Genomic DNA, 8,710 nt, shown 5'->3' with positions numbered 1-8,710 from the left:
GTGGTGCCCATGTTAGCCAAGTGATAAAGAAAATATTATTTATTAAAGTGCACATAATTGAACTAAATGTTTCAGGTCTTAGAACTTGCTCCCAAACCTCAAACTGCATATGAACCTGGAACACCAAGCTATTGTGTGAAAGCCAGTTTTCAAACCACGAGGAGTGGAAAGGAAAGACAGTTAAAATGATCACATTTGTAATGTTGTGTTCAGTTTTGGAAAGCACCTAATAGAGGAAATATTGAAATCCTGAAGAAGATGCATAAGGGAAGAACGATATAAGGGATGGATGAAACAGAGATGGTTATAGGAGAAAAATAAAAATTGGAGGAGGCATAACTTAATCCTAACAATTATCATAAAGTGATATTGGCAGAGGGAATACAGTGCATTTGCATAGATAATTATAGCTAATTTGTAAGTTATTCGAGGCATATTGTTATTTCATATATAAATAAAATGTTCATTGTTATTTTGCATAACAGAGAAAACACTCCATTGAATAGAGGTGTATAAAGAGTAATAATAATAGCATCTAGTTCATAACAATTATGTTCATCACCTAATGCAGGGCCCAGTGTGCAGCTAATACTCAGTAAAGAAGAGCTAAGATATTTTATTGTTTTTATTCTCATCATTCTCATTGTTGTTATTATAGTGATGGATTTAGTGCTTTGGGAAATATTAGACCCATGAGCTTTTTAAAAAGGGTTTGAAGATTGGGGAGAGAATGTTAATAGGGGATGGGAGGTTAGGCTGCATCAACATATCTCCTTCCAGAGCTTAGATTCAATTATTGTAATTATGGTTTTATTTATATTCAATGAGATTATCATAGAAAAGTTTAAAAATTAATCGAAGTCAGCTTTTCCTAGGCCTCCCTGGGGGAACTTTCCAGCAAACCCTTCTTTTGCCACTCTGTGGAGGAGCAGCTAACCCAAAGAGAAATGATACCAAAAAGGGGCAAGAGATGAAAAGAAACAAAGAGATTGGGTAATCCAAAAACTAGTGGATCGCTTCCTGAGAAATCCAGGAATAATTCTGCTTTAGGGCATAAAGGAATCATGCTGAACCAAACACTAATGTGTTTCTCATGCTCTTTCTTCCTCTCTGTGGAACCATCTTTCCTATTTTCCCACTTTTACATGGGTGGTCATAGTCACCCTAGCTGTCTGGGCTCTGACTCTAATCAATCCATCTTGGCACCAATGGAGTCCTGAAAGTGTGTCTCAGGATAAATAACCTGTATTCAACACTGTACTGAGATGGAGTAACATTCCACCCTAGGAGGAGTTCTTCTCCTAGGGCAATCCGAGTTTAATATGTAACAACTCAAGAATAATAAGAGTCCATTTGAACAAGCTCTTTCAATCATATACCAAAAAAATATCAATAATGGAAATTCCAAGCAAGAATGGGGACTTGTAGATAATATTGGAAGTGTGTCTTAATGCTAGACATAAAATGATGAGTTTATTAGAGGAAAGAAAATTGACTTGGGGACTGTAGCAAATTATGTTAAGATTAAAGTTCACTGAAATATTGTTGGTGGACAAATAATATTGAGTAGCCCCAGTATAGGTATATTTAGTATGCTATTGGCACAGGACAGATCTATAGTCAGAGTTTTGTTTTTTTCTCAGTTGGTGCTGGTTCTTTGCCCACTGTTCTAGCTCTTCTGTGGATCTTTAGTACTCCATATATTGATGCTTTCCACTTTACACCAAAGTGCATCAATGAGGGAATGTCATTAATTTTGAATTTTCATCAGTCTGATGAAGACCTGATATGGTATATGAATAATGGAAATATGTCTGTAAAAGCACTGGACCCTGAACTTTGTGGAAATCAAGAACTTATAGTTTGGATCATCTCAACTGTACACTCCTTGGAAGTTATCCTATGTAGAATCAATATCTGAGGTCCTATCAATACCTCTTAATAAAGATAGCAGATGTCTGTGCTTAATTTAGTGCTTTGAGGGTCAGGGAAGGGTAAAGCTGTTATGCATAATTTCTCATCATTTTCTGATTTAATTAACTTCACTATGATACTCAATTTCAGGACTGAGTCCCTTTCCATCAATGATATAAAGATTTCTTTTTAAACTAATTTTCTAATGCTTTAATACAGAAGTAACAATGTAGGAATGTATAACCAATTGCCTAAAGTTATTTCAAAATATAATTTCACCCAAGAAGAATGAAATGGGGAAAGCTTGACTAATGAATAAATATAACAGAACAAAAGATCACCATACTGAGAATTAAGTTTAATAAGTTATTCCAAAAGAAAAGCCCAGGAGAATTAACAGAATAAAGCTAATTTTTTTTAGATTGTAAAAATGAGTTTCCCTAATATTTATGCAATCAGTTGCTAAGTGCAGAAGAAAGAATTTAAAAAAAAAACTATCAAAGGTTATAGTGTTTAAAACAGCACATATTCAACAGACTGATGAGCCTAAGAATTTCAGGCAATTAAAATATGTGATGGGGGAGGGTCTTTCTCTGAAATTATCAAAGGTATTTAGAGTTAGGAATTTCTAATAGGTAATTATAATTTCTTACAGCTAGGTAGGTTGACAGATGGGTTGGAAGAGTTAACATGAATCTCTTCTGTGGGGTAAAGCAATTCCAGTCAGGTGGACTGAGGCACCCACTGCCTCCATCCACTCATGACTCTTTACCTCAACAACTTGATCAGAACTCAAAGTTTTCAGGAGTTTTGGAAGTGAAACAAGGATGAGTGCCACTGAAATAACTGTTAGAAGAGAATTTCTAAAGAATATGCCTTGGTATTTGTTGTCTTTTGGCCATTGCCATCCAGTGGTCTGGTCTACAGTCAGATAGATTCTTCTTTATTTTCATTTATTTTTCCTAAGAGTTTAAAACCACCTTTGTCTGGTGGTGTAATGGCATGTGATATGGTTGAGCAGTGAAATATTCTTAAGAATATCATTCCTGCCTTCCATTTAAGTCCATTTGCACAGCAAAGTAGATGCGTAGAAGCTTACTTTGAACATCCTTACGCAAAATTCTTGCCGGAAGACTATGGCTCAGTTCTGATGAGGAAATTCAATGACTGCCTGAAGAATTCTAAACCAACATGTCTAAGTCAGTGTTCGATGCTATGACAAAGTAAAAGGGTATTAAAAATAATTTGTTATTTTTAATGAAGTACTGAAACTTGCAAGTTATTTTTCAGCAGAATTTGGAGGATTTGTCAAGCTAAACAATTAGAATGTTCATCAACGTTATTGAGTTCTTTTACCTTTAGAAATGGTTTTGCTCAGTTGCATTTATGCCATCAGTCTGACTAGAGAGACTAAGAATAAGACACATCTATTAAAGACATACTATTTTATTTACTGAAAATGTTGTCAAAGATATCATACCATATTCTTTTTATGAGAATCCAGGGGAACAATGTTTTTAAGGTATCAGTATCAAGAAAACATGTGCTTCTCCTGGTTTTCTGGTTTGTTCTAATAAGATTATAAATAACTGCATTGACTCTGCTTTGATTGAATGGAAAATGTGAATTAAAGTCTTAGTCTCTTATTTAACATTTAATTATGGAAAATTCAAATATATATAAGATAAACTGGACACTGCATTGCACTCCCATTTATCCATCATCAAATTTCACTAATTATCTAATCTTTGGTGTTTGTTTCATCTGAACCATCTCCCACCCTCCATATTTATCATTATAATGACAATTATTTTGTTTAAAGTATACATACATTATACTTTATGAATACCACTGTGTAACCCAGAGCTTTATTGTGATAAAGAGCATTTCCATTTCCCTTTCAAATCCATCACCTTTAATGACTGAATAGGTATTTTGACATTTATCAGGGTATTTTTAGACAGAGAGAGGAGGGGGAGGGGTAGAGGAAGAAGGAAAGAGAATCTCAAGCAGGCTGCACAACCCACATAGAGCTGGACGTGGATCTCAGTCTCATAATCCTGAGCTCATGACAACCCTGAATTCATGATCTGAGCTGAAATCAAGAATCAGATGTTTAATCACCTAAGCCACCCAGGCACCCTGGTCCCTTTGACATTTAAATCTATTTTACTTACTTCTTCCCTCATCCATGTTCTTAGTTCCCTTTTTTCCAAATATCTTCTACTTATTTTTGCCTTTTTATAATATATATATATATATATATATATATATATATATACTATTTTTATTTTTTGGAGTAAAGTGATTAAATTCAAGAAATGGGGAATTTTCAATGGGTTGTTAACAAATGAGAAAAAGTTGACATGTCTTTAAAAGAAAAGGTTATTTAAAAAAAAAAGTTAATTCTTAAACACCTCTGATAGTTCTAAAAGAAAAATGAATATGTAGAAGAAATGTAGGCACATATCCTTCCAGGAAAGCTGTTAAGAATTTATGGAATTATGATGTAAAAGCATGTTATTACCTTCAAAACAAATTTGAACTTAATATAATAAGCAGACCCAATTTAATGACATTTAGAAGATAATACATGTCTAGAATTATGTCCTTTTATATAACCAAGCTCTGCTAGAATCCTTTACTTTCAGTTTTAGTGGTTTACCCTTTGATCTCAAAAGTTGGTATAATAGGCTACATCCTCACATGACAAGGTTTATAGCTTATGATTAGTTAATACTCTTTAACTAAGGTAATAGATTACTTTTGCTCATTAATTTTAGTGGCTTTATTTACAAAACTTCAACATGATCTTGTAACATAACTTTAAGATATCTAGATCAAAGTAAAAATTGCTTCTTAAAATGTGTTTCCTTAAAATAGTTGATTATATTTATTAGTAATAATGATGAAAACAAAAACAGTAGTAACTATAAAGTAATTGTCATGTACCAGTATATTCTAATTGCTTAAAATATAATTTATTAAATCCTCAGAAGAGCTTATTCAGATATATGCAGTTATCATCCCTACTTTATAAGTGAGAAACTTCTTATGCAGCTCAGAGTTTAAGCATTTAATCTCTGGAAACTGACAGTATGGGGTTGAGCCTCAGCACTAACACGTGTTAGCCATATGACCTTAGTCAAGTGCTTTTGTTGTCCAATACTATGGAACTGTCAAGACTAAGTAAATTACATGAACTCTTTTTCTGTTTCATTCTCCAGGGATTTTCCATGTAGCTTGGGCTTCATAATGCGAGGCTCTTCACACATTCATGTCTTAGGACATAGCTATACATAAGCCTCACACCGCTACCTTTCTTTGTCATCAATATTTGGTGCCCTCGGCATGCGTGCAGGATCTAACCACCTTAATTAACTTTTTGTATTTTTTTTTAAAAACCACTATTTTAAGAAACCATTTTCTGAAAGATAAATGTTTTGTTTTGATTCTTTGAATGAATACCTACTACTGTAATGCTCAGATATCCAAAGGTAACATCTTTCCTGATGACTTCTATGAGTGCATAGTCTCTGTTTTACCAACCTATGTAAGTGAAACAGTACAGAAATTTATTTATTTAGAAATTAAAGAGACCAGTGCGTATAGATGACTGAAAAATGTAATAGCAAAATATAAAACAAACAGAAACTGAAAGAACTTCATTAAAATAATAAGAACATTTTATAGCTTTTTCTAATGGTGTAATGACTAAAAATATCTCAGGATTGAAAAACAATTCAAGTTAGGTGCAGCCACCTCCATGTCGACTGTAAGAAAAGTAGATCAGGGACACTACAGCTCAGTTTTCCGGGTGTTTCTTGGACATAAAAGTGAAAGGGCAAGGATATGAAGGAGAAAAAATTTATATAAAGTAGGAGGGAAAATATGGGGCTATTTTCATTCCACAATGAGCCGTGAGGTAACTTGATGGGTTATGTGGACATCAGCCATTGAAAGGATACTGTGATATCACCAAGAGAAGACAAGGTTATCCCACTTGTGGCTCATTGTTAACTCCTCCTCAACCCATGCTTCTTTTATACTGTAAACATGCTTTTAATCTGTATCTGCAGAATCTTTAGGACATCAGGGGGTATGGGAACCACTAATTTTCTTTAACAATAATCTGAAACAGTTTATGACAAACCTCAGCTTCTTCCTCTGTGTTTAATCAGTGGACTCCTAAATGGATATTGGTCATCCTTTTTATCTTCTCTATTTGTGCTTTGAAAGACAGGACCAACTAAACCCCTCTTCTCATTCCATTTTCTTTCTAGCTCTGCATCACTGAGTGTAGTAAAGGCAAACTCCTCATCCTGCCCGTGAATCCCCCATCTGATCCTAATGGTCTTCAAGAACACTCCTATCTGGTGTCGATCAGTAGTCTTCTAGCAGTAAATCACCTATTCTTAACTTATACTTAAGAGAAACACAGTAAAATATTATCTTCCCTTTTTTCTTTATTCAAATGTAAATTATATTAATTTAGTGTTGTTTTTACCATCATTGCAGCAAAGTCAACCCTACTCAAAAGTTTCTAGGAGTTTGCTAACATAATAGGAGTACTGACATGTGACCCCACCCTCACCTTAGTACCCACTGTTAAAAGATAAATTGAAACATTTCAAGAATTTGAAGAGTTAATTGGAGCATAAATCTATTCTAGTCGGGCAGGGCCAAACCGGAAATTGTTAGGAGTTCTCCATCAACAAGAGCTCAGAGAAAGGCTTATATAGAGAAGCTGTGGAAGCACAGAAGGGAAATGATTTGATTGGCTGTAGTTTAAAGCGTCGTTAGGTCTTGTGACTGGTGGTCCCTAGGTTGTGATTGCATTACCTTGAGGCATTTGCTGGCTTAGATTTTGCTTTGCTTACATACCGGGTCATTACATTAGAGCCACCTCAGTCTAATTGCCTCCTTATTTAATCAATTTAACACAACTCTACTATTTCTTACTCTGAGGTTCCTAAAAACAATTAGTGCAATTTCACCAGAAGTTTCCGATTACAATGCCCATTATGAGATGGAAATAAAAGTGAAAAATTTAAGAGGATCTTTTCTAATATATATTAGTGCAAAATAGTTTACTTTTTAAAAGGCTAATAAAAAGATCATGCATAGAAGGTTTGTGCCTTGGGAGTGCATAGTGAAGATAAGACTACAAACAAAAGGTAACTTTGATGTTCAATGTTCACTAGCCTATGGATGCAAAATAGGTCACAAATTGGCCAGTGGCCCAATTATAAGGGCTGGCAGTTTCTTCTGCTTGGCTGCAAACCTCAGTATGTCCTTCACCAACAGACCACAAGGGGGTGCCTTCTTGGCACTCACAGGAGTTCAAGCAAGCACTCTACCGCCTATAGCCACTCCACAACGCTGAATAGCATTCTTGGAAGTCTCTTCTGCATCCAGCTGGCCTTTTTTTTTTTTTTTTTTTTTTTTTAATGCCATCTAGCCTTGTGTTATTGAGAAGTATTCCTTCAATTCCATTGGGTCACTCAAGACACAGAGCATTCTGGTAGATTGTCAGCTCCTGGCAAAGAGGGAATGTGCCAGTTTTTTGGGGGTACCCACACTCAGAGTGGGCTTGCTTTAGTCTAGTTTTTCTTACAACACACACAGAGTCATTTTTTCCTCAGGGTACTTGTGTATACCTAAATTAACTCGGAATTGGGGGTATTCTAGAATTAGCTGCCCTGCTGATCTCAGAACTCTTTAAACTCTCTTTTGCCTGGATTTTCCTTTGCAATGCACCTTGGTTCGCAGACCCTGTAGTGCCTTACAGAACTTTAGATTTTATTGGCAGCTGGTCTCTCTTCTACAAATTTTATACATTTGAACTTGGATTGAAGACATGGTACAGTTTATTTTCTCCCTGTAGGAGGCTCCATGGAAATCACAGAAAGCAGTGGATGTGGACAGATACTTGGTTTTGAAAGAAAAGAAGTTGGCTAAATTGACATGCCTATTTGAGACCAGCCAACACTCCATTTCCATAACCAGTGGAATGGTCTTTAGAGCTGTAGTCTTAAAAATAAAGAAAATGACACCTAAGCAGACAAATAATTTTTTAATCTCATATACATCCACTGATGACAGCATCCAGTGTCTTCTCCACTCCGCTTTATCCCTTGGGATACATAAATTCACATGAACGGTAGCCTGTAAAAAAGACAGAGAAGAGAAGGGGTGTGCAAGTTAGTGTTTACAAAAGGGCCAGCATTTGATTGTGAGCTTAGCTTCTTGAAAACAGGAAGGGAAAGCAGCAAATGGAAGAAAAATCATCACTACTTAAGAACTTTTAAAAAAAAAGATGTCCATTAACATAAGTATGTCAAGGACACAAAATAGAAAATTTTTTATTAAAAAATTATCAGTAGATGATTGTAGGTACAACAAAAGAATCCCTGCTACTTTAAAACATAACCTTTAATTCAAATGGTGCCTAATCAAGATAAAATTAGGGTCAAAGTCTAGCTCCCATGGTGCATAAGCCAAAAATTTTACTCCAAAGAATGGAGAAAGCATTTTGGACAAAGCTTATCCTTAAAGCACGTTTTTATGTTTATTTCAGTCTTTTCTTTCTCCATTTTCCTTACACTTTCTGCTTTCTGGTGAGCCTGTGTCCATGTACTAAATAAGCAAATGTGCTTTCACTGATACTTCAAAATGTTCCATGCAAAGGAAAAGATGAACAGCCTAAGATCATGGTCCTGCTGTTCATTTTGACAGAAAGAGTGAGAAATGCCACTCAAAAACATAATTTCACAATGAAAATGTTGACAAAGCA

Source organism: Lutra lutra, chromosome 4 (genome assembly GCF_902655055.1).
Source record: "Lutra lutra chromosome 4, mLutLut1.2, whole genome shotgun sequence".
In the NCBI taxonomy this organism is placed as follows: domain Eukaryota; kingdom Metazoa; phylum Chordata; class Mammalia; order Carnivora; family Mustelidae; genus Lutra; species Lutra lutra.
Note: the sequence above shows the minus strand (reverse complement) of the source record.